Here is a 12,727-nt window from a genome sequence, read left to right on the forward strand (position 1 = left end):
AACTGGGAAACCTGTTCTAATGTGATAGGAAAGATGTGTGCTAATGTCTTTACAAACAATTCCATGGGTGAAGGTATGGGTGTTAATGTGTTTGAAATGGGTCTTAAGGCGTCGACTAACTTCGGGCAGTAGGTTTGTTACAGAGACCAGACAGCTTGGCTGCTGAAACAGACAAGCCTGAACTTCTAAACTTTGGGGTAAAATAACAAGTTCAAGGGGGGATACGGGGTAGGCAGTTTGGGAAGGCTGCACCTTCATAGTGCCTCAGCCAATGGGGAAAGGAAGAGGCAACGTGGCCGGGAGTTTAGGAAAAAAGGGGGCTGTGTCCTCCAAAGCCCTGGGAGAGAAAAATTCTGCAGGTACGTGCACAAGTGGACTTTCTTTTTATTGGAATAAAGTTGCAGAACTCTTCTGTCTCCTTTATGGACACTGGCTTTTCATAGCATGATTTTCTGCAGAAATGTTTATTTAGAAGAGAGCAACAAGCTTGAACTTTTTTCAACCCACGTATTCCTTTCTGGCAACCTCCAGCACCTGATAAAGACTGGCAATGGGACTCTGGTTGACAGTGTGACTGAACTGTGTATTGAGATTGCTATAGTTTTGCTAAGAGTAACTTACATTTCTAGTTGTATGTTTTATATCACTCTGCTAAATCAGACATACCTTGAAACATCATCTTGAAATAAGTAAATTTGATATTAAGCATGGGTCAGAGAGTTTTGGCTTTGCCAAAGACAGCTCTTGTTGTTTCAGGATGTGAGATGCTCTGTGATATTTTGACTCTGGGACTGTTTATTTTAATTTGTAGCTGCATATTTATTTCTCTTTCTCTATACATAAGAGACAATAGCTTTATGCATAGGAGGTGCTAAAGAAAACATAAAATTCAGTGTTTCATAGGATGGGTGGGCAGGGCAGAGCTGCAGCCTCGGGAGCAAGGGAGGGGGTGCCAGCTGGGAAAGGTTGGGAGTAAGTGAGGACAGCAAGAGAAGAGGAGAGGCAAGGATGTGGTTCCCACCACTGAGCCAGCCCGGGCTGCAGCCAGTGTGCTCACATGCAGGGAAAAACCACAGAATTGTGCTCTGAGTGGTGGGACTTGATGTTGTGCGGGGATTGGCCATCAGCAGTAAGTGTGCTCGTTGTGCTGGAATTTTATAAGGCTTTGCTTGAAAGTCCAAAAGTGGCTTCGTGTTGCTCATGAATCACATTAATCTCTAACTTTTTAACTTATATATATATATTCATTTGCAAGAATGTTTTATGTGTTCTGACAGGGATAACTTGCAGGCAGCTGTACTTGTCCTGGTCCTTCAGTGTGCTTCCTACCATCAGCTGGTAATTGCTACACAGCCTCACTCTCTGTAGCAGGACTGAACCCTGAACCCTGTTCCTTGGGCTGGCTGGTCTGTGGATGAGAACACTAACAGCAGCTGCAAAAAGCTTTGCCAGATGTGGCAAAGATGTGAAAGGATCCGTAACACTTTGAATATGCACGAATAGAGCTCCAAGTGATGGTCTCACAAAGTTGATTATTATGTTTATTTGAACTCTTAAGTAAGAGAATACTTGGTTGGTGGCAGTTGGCTTTTCTATCCTTTTTCCTCTACTATTTATATTTTTTTTCTGTAAGCATTATGAAATCTCTTTGGAAAGTGAATAGATGGTCATACCCTAAAATATTTCTGATATGGCCTTATCTTTGTCCATTGTAATGAAAAAAACCTGCAGTCAGGGAATTGAATATCTGACTGGATTATTCAGTCTTAGGGGAAAAAGTTAAGAGCATTTTACTAGTTTAGGTGACCCTATATTGTTTTACCTGCTTGGAAGAGTGCGTGTCATCAGGCTCCGGATTTCCCTCTTTTCTGAGGTTAGCTCTCACAGCGAGCTAAGAATGAAGGAGTTGTACAGGTAACAGGAGAACATGAAGAGGGTACTGAGGAGCTCGGCTGGGCTTATAAATGCAATTCTGTTTTCCAGCCATTTTTGAAAAATACCATGTCTGCCTTCCCAAGGTGCCTGAAGGGCAGGGGAAGCCAGAGAGGAGACACCATAACATGCTACAAATCTGAGATATGTTTCTGGGGAGGCCCCAGGCTCTGACCTCTTGTGGACAGGCAATTGATTAGCCCTCTGCAGCTGGGTAATAGTGTCTGCTGCAGCCCTGTGTTTTTTGCCTAGGACACAGAATGGTTCCTTCCAGGTGAGAGCCCCAGTGGCACCGTCACTTAATGGGAGTGTCACTGTCACTTCACTTGCCTGGGCAAGCAGTTTTCAGTATCACTCCCAGGTCCAGATGAGCAGCAAGAAGAGGCATTTGGTGCCTCTGTTTTTCCTGTCACATCCACCATTTGGCCCTTGACCCTTAGTGTGACTGTCTGAGGGATAGGACGTCCTCACAGATTGAGGAGTCACAGCTCAGCCAAAGCCTGGGATGAGACAGTTTCTCCAGGTGGCACCATGAACCAGCCCCCCCAGTGGTGGCAGGGACAGCATCACTCTCCCTGCCCTCCATATCCCCTAGCCCTAGGCAGGTGGCAGGTGAATGGGGGATGGTGGGGAGTGTCTTTCTGCTGGTTTTAAGTTTATTACTCTTGTATATTGCATTTAAAGTTACAGTTATGTAACATGAGAAGTATGTTAACAGCATAGCAGAACTTCATGGGTTCATGAAAGAGCTGTTCAAATACTGTAAAACTGCATGTTGTGGTTTAATTACCATGAAAAAGGTACTGAAAAAGGTGCTATATTTTTATGTATTGTCCTTACAATTATCCTGTCTATATACTTAAATAACATTATTAATATTTTGCTGGAAATAATTGGAGCTGAATTTCAATTTTCAGTAGTGAAAATAAATATTTGTGGAATTCCACAATGACCTGCTATGAATTGCATAGACTGTATGTCTTTCCACTTTTAAAATGAAAATTCATGTAGTACAAGTTTAACAACTTGTAAATGGCCCTTCTTAAGAATTATCGCCTACTTCATGTTTGGATTACATAAAGAAAGACAGAAATTCTAGATAAGTAATTTTCAATGATACTGGTTGTTTCAGAGCCTGGTGGTGATTTTATTTCCTCTAGCAGGTAGCAGTAAAGTTTCTAATTGTTTTTGTTTTAATTCTTTCTTTTTTTTTGACTCATCCAGGTGACACTTCTTGATGTGCCTATGTTTGTTTTGCCCTTGCTAGTCCATCAATACTTTCCTGCTGCTGCTGCTGACTCAGAGGCACAAGAGTAGATTTGATTGATCCTCATCAGGTATTAAATACTACAAGTCAGCAATTTCTGCATAACTTAGAGTGGGGAAGAAAATCCTACCTACTACATGAACTGTTAAAAGTAGAATGCTGTTGCTGGAAAGTTAGTTAGGGTACGCTTTAATGTGATGATGAAGACCAGAGTCAAGGTTAGCTCTGAAATGTGGGAGGAGAGTGACATAAACAAGGGAACTTATAGATTGGCACTGTCATTAATTTTTGAGAAACGTAGGACTCATTTTAAGGGAGTAAATAACCCTTCTGTGTAGGCCTGGAAAAATGTCAAGATACTCTGTGTCAGCAGGTTTTTCAGACCTTGCCATTCCTCTTTTGTTTCAGCCTGGGAAAATCTGTACCTGCCTACAGTTTAAGCTTAGTTATGGTTGTTTGGATAACTTTCAGAGGATAAACCTTGCTTGTCACCTAGAAACACCTAATAGTTCTCTAGAAACCTGAACACAAGATACCAGAGTGAAGAAGTAATTCTGCAAGAGGAAAGCATCAGCATGGAGAAGTATTGCCAGTGGTTCAGACAACTCTGCTTCCAGTAGGCTGGGGGGGTACCTGTGGGGCTGATATGCATCTGGAGCTGAAGGCAGAGAGAGAGCATAAAAAGGAGCAGATCAAGGGCACGCTTACCTTGTTACAGTTCCTGCATATCTTGCCAAAAAAGCTGCTTCTGGGAATATGGTCCAGGTAGATGCATCCAGGCAACTGTTCCAGCATAAGATTTCCATCTGGGACCACTCAGAGCCTGGATGAAAGCTTTTATCTTTAAGGCAGCAAGGAAACAACAGAAATGTCCCTTTTGACTTGTTGCAGTGATAATGATTTGTCTATACTAAGCCTTTAATATTTTGCCATTTCAGTTTTTTTCCCCAAGTGCACTCACCTGCATTTTTTACAGGACCAGCTCAGAGCTGTAGGAAATGATATCCAATGAGGGATTTTCTGAACAGATGATAATGATGAGCTGTGAAAGTATCAGGAACCTGTGAGATCCCCATTACTTACACACAGTGAAGTAGGTCAGCCTTAGTGCCTACAAGAGGGTTTCTTTTACCTGCCAGATGGGAACTGGAGGCCTGATCGTACCATGAATTATGCTAAAAGGTGGAAGAAGACTTGCAGAATAAAAAAGAAAGGCTTAAGGCTCAGACGTGCCGACTGTCACAAATCAGCAAGTAAGGTAACTCAAATCTACAAGTGCACTTTGATGAAAACTTAAAAATAATATGACTAATTCTACTTTATCAAGTGAAGAAAAAATAGAAGAGAAACTTTTTTTCCCTAAAATTCCTGTGGAAAACAAAGGATTATTTGTACTTGTTTTGGGCCTACAGGGAAGCTGGAGAGGAATTATTTGTCAGAAAACATAGTAATAGGACAAGCAGTAATGGATACAAAATTGAAAGAAGGGAAATTTAGGTTAGGTACTCGGAAGAAATTTTTTACTGTGAGGGTAGTTAGACACTGGAACAAGTTGCCCAGTGTTACTGAACAGGTTATATTTCTTTAAAAAGGAGTCTGTGCAGCAGTGGAGGGAAATGTTGGGACCTAATCAGCAAGAAAGGAGATTTAGTCTGTGAAACAGGTAGTAGCTAGCAAGCAAGCTCTAAGTGATGTCCACATGTTAGAAAAACAAAGTAAAGTTTAAGGCTTGACATGCTTCAGAGATCTCAGACCTGGGAGGAGGAAGTTAACATAGCTTGGGAAGAAGGATGCCCATGGATAATGGACACAAAGAACGCAGAATTTATGGGCAACAAGGACATTTGGTAGGACTCCCAAGATAAAGAAGAAACTAATAAAACCAACACAGTAATTGCGGTGAAATCAGATCCAAGTGCGTTAAAGGTGATTCTGGCAGGGGCATCTACGACCACCAAGAAACTCACTGACCCAAAAGAAGAGAGAACGGAGCACGAGTACTAATTAGCATGTGCCTTGGGGTGACCTTATGATGTGTATCCCATGTCGCTGCCTATGCCCAGAAATTAATTCTTGTGCCTTTCTATGCCTCTAAACTGAGCCTGAGAGGGGGAAGAAAAAACTGAGCAAACTTTTTCAAAGCAGTTTGTTTTCATGTTCCAAGGTCACACAGAGATAGCGACTTTTTTTTCCAGCTGTGGCAGGGGAGCGAGGAAGCACCCGGCTTGCTGTTCCCCAGTCAGTTTTTGGCCAGTTTCAGCTTCTTTTTCTCCAGAGAGAGACTGAGAGTTGACCTTTTTTCCTTCCCTGGAATTTTGGATTTTCTCCCCTTTCTGCTAGACTGCTTCAATATCAGAACACATCGGGAGGACTTTCCACCGGGCACAGAGGGCCTGGCCCTGGGCCAAACCCCAGCTCCAAGGAGACCAAAGGGAGGACTCGAACACTTTCCCAGGTTTTCCTCCACAGCAAAAGATTTTATTATTTAGCATTATTTTCCTTTTCCCATGTGTTTGTTAAATAAATAGTTTTTATCTCCTTCACTTTCCTTCGAGGAAAATTTATTTTTCTGAACGTGGTGGGGGAGGGGTGGTGACCTGCCTTCTCTCAGAGTATATACTTCTAAATTTGGCCAAACCGGCACAGCATGAAAAGCAAGAGAATCATTCACCAACAGAAGATAGAATGCTAACTAAAAAAAGAACTATGTAACTTGTAGCCAATGAACCTTCATTCCTTTGTTTGCTAAAATGTATAAATAGCTAAAAGTTTTGATAATTAGCATACATGTTAAGTGGGGAAATCCCCCACGTACTTCAGCACTGAACAAAGTAATGTCAGCTTTCGAACCTATCAAACTGGTTGGAGAGTTTATTTCCTGCTTTTTGGTGACACCAGGGAGGTTGGGGATGCTCCAGCCTTGGCATTTCAGAAGCCAGGTTGGATAAGGCCTTGAGCAACCTGAAAGGAAGGTGTCCCTGCCCATAATGGGGGGGGGGGGGGGGGTAGGATTGGATGGTCTTTAAGGTCCATTCCAACCCCTTAATATTCTGTGATTCTATGACCAAATTGCAGTTTCTGTTAAGTGGTGCTCTGCTCAAAACATTATGGCATTTCCTGCTTATAAATTTAAGATACAACTAAATCCTCTAAATTAAATCCTGTGCATTAAAGAAATAAATGCATAGATGTTAATTTTTTCCATATCTGTATTCTTAGTGAACATTCATGCTTTTCAATATCTTCATCATTTTCTTGCACAAGTGGAAGCTGGAAGCTGAAAAAGACTAAGGACATTTTAGGCAACTTTCTTTGAGACTTGATAGTATTTGGAAATAAATACTGAACCTGAAACACCTGAAAGTGATACATCCAAGAGTGCACATGAGAGGAAGTGACGGGCATGAAAAGTACTAGCTGAGGAATTATATTTGGCCTCTTAAACCTACTTAACATTACTCTCAGTAGGTCTAGGAACTAGTACCAGGATCTTAAATGCACCCTTTCCTAAAACTGCTTTAAAATTTGACACAGACTAACTGCTTTAAAATTTGACACAGACTGAGAAAAGCCTTGTATTTCAATGTAGATTCAGCTGAAGAAGAGAAATGTGTATTTCTTTTTGTTGGGATGAAAGAATGCTTCTCCTGTGTGGCATTTTCAGGTTTGTAATTTCAACTCCATAGGCAAACATCTGCACTTACATCAAACTGGAGTAAGAATAAATATAACCAATGGTATTCTTTGATCTATTCTGTAGCACCACAACAGTGTGAAGGATCTGTGTGAGATGTATGATTATTTCTCAAAGATACATTTAGAGGTTTGAAGGCTGTAACTCAACAGTGGTTTATTTCCAGGTTTAGAGATCCTTTAAAGGCTCTGTAGTGACCTCTGTGAAGATGGCACCTTCTGTGAAATTCTGCAATTCTTCCAGCACTCAGCTTAACTCACCACAGCCTTATTTTGAACAACCAAACCAGAAATATTCGGGATAAAAAAAGCAAGCAACAAGAACTCAAATACAAGCTGCTTTTAGCAGGTAAAGAACTGAAGGTCCCTCAAGGAATGTATGATAAGCTGTACATAATGGGAGCACATAAGTTTGTGAACAGGATGCTGAGGGAGGAAGCAGAAAATGCTTCTGTTGCAGGATTTTGTAGTAATATGGCCTGATCAGACAACTCTAACGTTTGGCATGGCTGTTCTAGGAACCCTAGTTCGGTCCACATCAGCAAATCCACTATCACACCTGGCACCTGAGTAAAGAACATCAAAACAGAAATCACTATGTCATTTTTCCTTCTCGATCTTTAAAGCAAGAGGATTTTGGTTTAAATGTAGGGGATGAAAGAGGGAAGCTTGTATTAATCTGAGGATTTCAGTACCTAAGAAAAAAGTGGTTCTTACTCATTTGTGCTTGTCCTACGGCATTATCAGGCAAGATTTTTTTTTTTTTTGGGAGAGACAAACCTGATGTTTGTAACTCACATGCTTTTGTAGAATAGAAAATAGCAATTTGGCTTGCTGCATACCTAATATAAGCAGGGGTCGGTATAACTGTCTTATTCCTGTGCTGTTTTTTAACTATTAGTTGAATCAGACCATCCCTATTTGATTTGGATTTAAAGCCTTCTAAGCCTGAGCATTTGAAGAGGTGAAAATTTAATGGTCATAATGTTTTCTTACAACTTGAAAACTTGGTGAAGATTGCTAGTCTTGTTAACAGAAAATGGTATCAATGCCTTAAAAAGCATCAAAGTTTTTCGTACCCCTGCCATAGTACCGATCTCAATGAAAGCCTTGGATGGTTGCACAACCTGGAATCAGTTCAGGTGGTGATATATGTGAGCATATTTAAACTGCTGCTTCAGAAGGGTTAGTTTAACCAATCATACTAATGTTTGTGTCTCCCCAAATAATTGTCTTTCTCCTTCTGGTCTTCCTGCCCATGCTTCTTTCTACCCAGAATACTTCTGCTGCTCAAAACCATTTCTTTCACTGCAACTGAAAGCTGAGGATGAAGTATTCACCATCCTTGAAGTGGCAAAACCTAATTTTTTGTTTTCATAATGGTCTGCTTATTCTCAAGTACTAAAAACATCAGTCTGCTGTTTGCAGACTACAACAAATTACTACAGTTTTAAAAACTATTGTTTTTTCTTTTTTTACCTGAAGTTGTTGATAGATTTGGAGAAAAATGGAGTCTCATGACCGGGAAAGGTTTGGACACATGGTAAAACACGTTATCATCAGGAGATCAAAGAGAAAAGGTTTTCCACAATGATGACTTAAGTTGTCAGAAGGATGAAATGTCTCAAAACAGCACTTTGAAAATTCCCTTTGAGGACAAACAGACGGGAGATGGCTGGGAAGAGAAGCTGTGATGTGAGAGACTTCTAGGACGTTGCAGTCTCAGGCAGAGCTTCACCAGGACAGAGTCCTCATCATTGCACAATGTGCAGTAAAAGTTCCAACTGCACCTCGAAACTTCTCTGCCACCAGCACAGCCATGCGGCAAACAAGGCTTGCATGTGCAAACAGTGCCAGGAGAGCTTCAGCTGCCCTTCAGTTCTGACCCAGCCCCAGGTGACACACATGGTAAGTGTGTATTTGAATGCAGACAGTGTGGTGACCATTTTACACACAGCTGGAGTCTCACTAACCACTGGAAGACTCACGGAAAGGAGAAACCCTTTGTGTGCACAAATGTGGTTATCATTTGAGGAATGCTTTTGAGCTGATGGCTCACAAGGGATTGCACGTATGATTTCATAGCTGTCCTTTGTGTCTCTGCAGACTAGAACCACAGGCATATGGAAGAAACAATCACTCTATAGGACCACATAGCCTCCAAAAGTTTTTGTTCTTTTGCTATACCTTAAAAGAGTGGCAAAAAACCAAAAAAACCAAAACCTCCCCAAAAACCCAACAAAGTAAACACCAGCCCCTAGTGCAAAGAGCCTGGTTGGTGTACCAACTTTTAGGAATCCAGTGGATGTGGAATTAATCCTGTCTCTTCTAGTAGATAAGTTTCTGTTGGGATGGAAAGAGGAGTTTACATTTATTTTAAAAAGTAGGGTAGGTTACTGGCTGAGATGAGAACTAGGAACTTGAATGATACAGTTTTGGTTCTGAGTTCAGGTACAGGATGACCTTGTGCTAATTACTTTGTCTCTCTGTCTTTATGACTCATAGTTAAAAAAAGAAATGCCTTTTTAAACTTAACATTTTCAGTGTAGAGGGTGCACTAATGTGTGCCCAGTTACTACAGTCATTAGAGACAGATGCGTTTAGAGGCTTAAAGAGCAACTTTTTCTAAAAGCCTCAATGTCTGTTCTTTGCTTTTTAAAGGAAGATTTACTAAAACTCTAGGCTTTAGAAGTTCATACATTTTTTAAAATGGAATTTGGTTTCCTAACTTCCAAAGGCATTTCTGAATATTATACTTTTGTAACCTTCAAGACTTCTGAAGGGATCAGTTCTGAAATGATTTTTCTTTCCTGACTATTGCTTCTAGATCTGCATAACTCTTGGTCATCAGCAGAAGGATTTGCACCTAAAGTTAGGAACCTTCTACCAGAAATCTTCTCCTAGTTTGTTTAAATAATACTTAGTTGAATAAGGAGTGACTTGAAAATCTGACTTAAATCTAGAGATGTGTGAGTAACATTTTTGCTATTATGACAAGCATCAGGATATTCAGACTGAAGAGGATTTTAATTTTATTAAAATTTTATTAATTAAAACTGGGCAGTTACAAAGAACTGAGGTGATTGAATATAGGGAGCTGACAAATTGTCAATTGGACAGCGCAGAGTTTGAGGAGCACTCAGTGTTTCATTATAAAGAACAATTAGTAAAAAAAAGAAGTCCTACTGGTTAAACCTTAAAAGACATAAATTTTAAACTGCTATCTCATAATCCTATTGATTTGATAGGTTTCATACAAATTGATTCAGTCCTCAAGAACTAAGGTGATCTGCGTTCAGTGTTGTATTTTTTCATAAAGCAACACTGAGGATGAGGGGGAAAAGCGAGACTTCACTCAGCGTGCATGAATCCACTTATACTTGAGATGGAGGTCACCCTTCAGCTGTGGTGTATTGTGTCAGCTGGATGGCCTGTTGTCTGAGGTGATTCAATAGTTTTCTAAAGTTACAGCAGTGTCTGAATTCATGTTCTTCCTGGTGTAGATGATGTCATCTGATTTTGGTCACTCAGATAATATTTAGCTCAGAAAGGGAAAAAAAAAACAACAAACGAAACAAAAGAATTGTCATTTCTGCCACCTAGATAATTTTCTGGATATTTCCCTTATAGTATGCTGTCAGTTGCTGGGATAAGGCCAAAACTGTCATTCACTCATCAGAAGACTTCTGAAATTTGAAGGCAAGCATTGAGGGACTGAAGAGCTAATTTCAAACTGGAAATTACCTAAATATGTTATTAAGAGTAGAGATAACTGTACTCTGTTATAGATAAAGATAACTTTATCTATCTGTGCAAAGTCGTATATACTGCTACCACATTTTATGACCTCCCAGAGCACAGGGCAGGAAGTGTGAGTAGGTGTGGCACTCTGGATATTTCTGAATGGCGTCAGGGAGGGTAAAGAGACGCAGCACTGCTCTCCTCCTTAGCTGTAGTCTCAAGTAGGCATCTTTTAGTGGTCAAGGTTATTATATCCACTTTCCACCAAAATGCCCATCTCTGAACTTTCAAAGCCTCATTACTTCTAGAATCCTCTCCTCTCCTAGCAGTTTTTCCTTCTAAAACATAGTTTAGCATTGCATGATTTAGAGAGTATGTGTAGGGCACAATGTCCATCAGGGTGGAGTATTAGATGGAGCATGGAAAAAACTTACATTTCACCAGAATTTGAGGAATGTTCAGTTTCTAATGCTTAACAAAAAACAGTGTGGAAGGTGTTGCACCTGTTCTAATTTTCATTCTTGGTCAGACAAAACCCCCTCATGCCAGTAAGTCTAGTTTTTGGAAAAACCCCTCAGCACATGAAAAAAGCATTTTTCGTATGTTAGATAAATGTGCAAAATCTACTTTTTTGTCTTTAACCATGTTAGCAGCAAACAAAGCAAAGATTATTTTCTAATATTGGAAAAAAAGAGGTGATGTGTGAAAGGACTGTGATGTTTCTATCAGCTTGTCAGTGGTTAAAAAAAATGATTTCCAAGTATATTTTCTGATTGCTTACATCTTTTTCATACTTCAATTTACAGCTACCACTTCCTCGCGTACATTTTAATGATTTGCTCTTCCAAATGATACTTATCAAATTAGCTTATTCCAGAAAAAGAATCCATGAGGTAGTCTTCCTCAATCAGCCTTATTCCTCGAATTACTTCCTTATGTATGAAAAGGCAGTTATCACTTTTGATTACTCTTAGATAATTAAATAATGACAAAAGTGCCTAATTTATTAAATTAAGTAGCTTTTGCTCATAGTGCCTTTTGATGTATGATCTTGATTTCATTAACACAGCTTTTGCTTCAAAAATTGAAATACCCATTTTTTGGTTTTGTATTGTGCATTAGATACTAAAATGGTATAAAGCTTTTAGATTAGTAAAGGAGATTTTGCAATTAGAACTTTCAACTTTTTAAATGTGTATTGACATAAATATACTTGATATTAAAACTGAATTTTCAGTAAAAGGATTCTAATTGTCTTTTTGTTTCATTATATTACTGAGAGAAGATGTGAGCTGGGATTGTCCCCTTCATGAGGTGCTTGCAAGCTCCCCGTGAGAAAGGAGTACTGGAATCTGATGTCCCTGGCACTGAAGTAGGGAGTTAAAGGGTGCTCTCTGACAACTGCTTGGCAGGTCCTTGCCTTTCTCTCCCTGCTCATAGCTCTCACAACTGAACACAAACTGGGAAGTCAGAAGTTCTTTTTTTAAGATAGAATATTGCTGATAAGCTTAGTGGTTTTCATATGCCCACCTAAATTTCCTAGTATGGTCTTATTGTTAGAATATTAATGACTACAGTCTTTTTATTAAGGCTTAGTCTTATTTCATTTGAATGAGAGAATTCAAGCAAAACATTGAGTTTCTTTATGGTTTAGGTTTTGGAAAAGAAGTGAAAAAAGGTGAAATAACTGTGTGGGAAAAATAAAGAATAAAATTGTGACTCCAGTAAGAAGAGAGAAGGTAACTTTAAAAGGCTAGAAAGGACAAGATAAATGAAAGAGAAGTAATTAGATTGAACTCTCCACAATATAGATTTTCTTCTCACTAACATTAATGGAAATCAACTACAATTCAAATGGATGTTCTTATTTACAAGTAATTTTGAATGGTTGTGTGAGTAACAGACATTCTTTGCATCAGATTTGAGAAGTGTGGCCCTGGATGGGCCACAGAAGAGGAAAGCCTAAAGTCTGTAATGCTGTATCTCCTTTCTATGAATAAATCAGGTACTTAAAGGGAGGAAAGGGAGTACTAACTACCATTTTTATAAAGTAGGAATAAGTTCATGTTTTGTGTCTAATTTGTTTTAAATTAC

At 39.6% G+C, this 12,727-nt stretch overlaps 1 long non-coding RNA gene across 1 annotated transcript; it reads left to right on the forward strand.

Annotated features, from left to right (window-relative positions):
* The first annotated feature begins 281 nt into the window (after positions 1 to 281).
* Positions 282 to 11,878, forward strand: LOC138109096 (uncharacterized). The gene is made up of 4 exons (XR_011150259.1): positions 282 to 359; positions 3,157 to 3,269; positions 7,060 to 7,241; positions 8,378 to 11,878. It is a non-coding gene; the product is annotated as an uncharacterized lncRNA (long non-coding RNA).
* Positions 11,879 to 12,727: the final 849 nt, after the last annotated feature.

This window comes from Aphelocoma coerulescens, chromosome 4 (assembly GCF_041296385.1).
Source record: "Aphelocoma coerulescens isolate FSJ_1873_10779 chromosome 4, UR_Acoe_1.0, whole genome shotgun sequence".
NCBI lineage: Eukaryota > Metazoa > Chordata > Aves > Passeriformes > Corvidae > Aphelocoma > Aphelocoma coerulescens.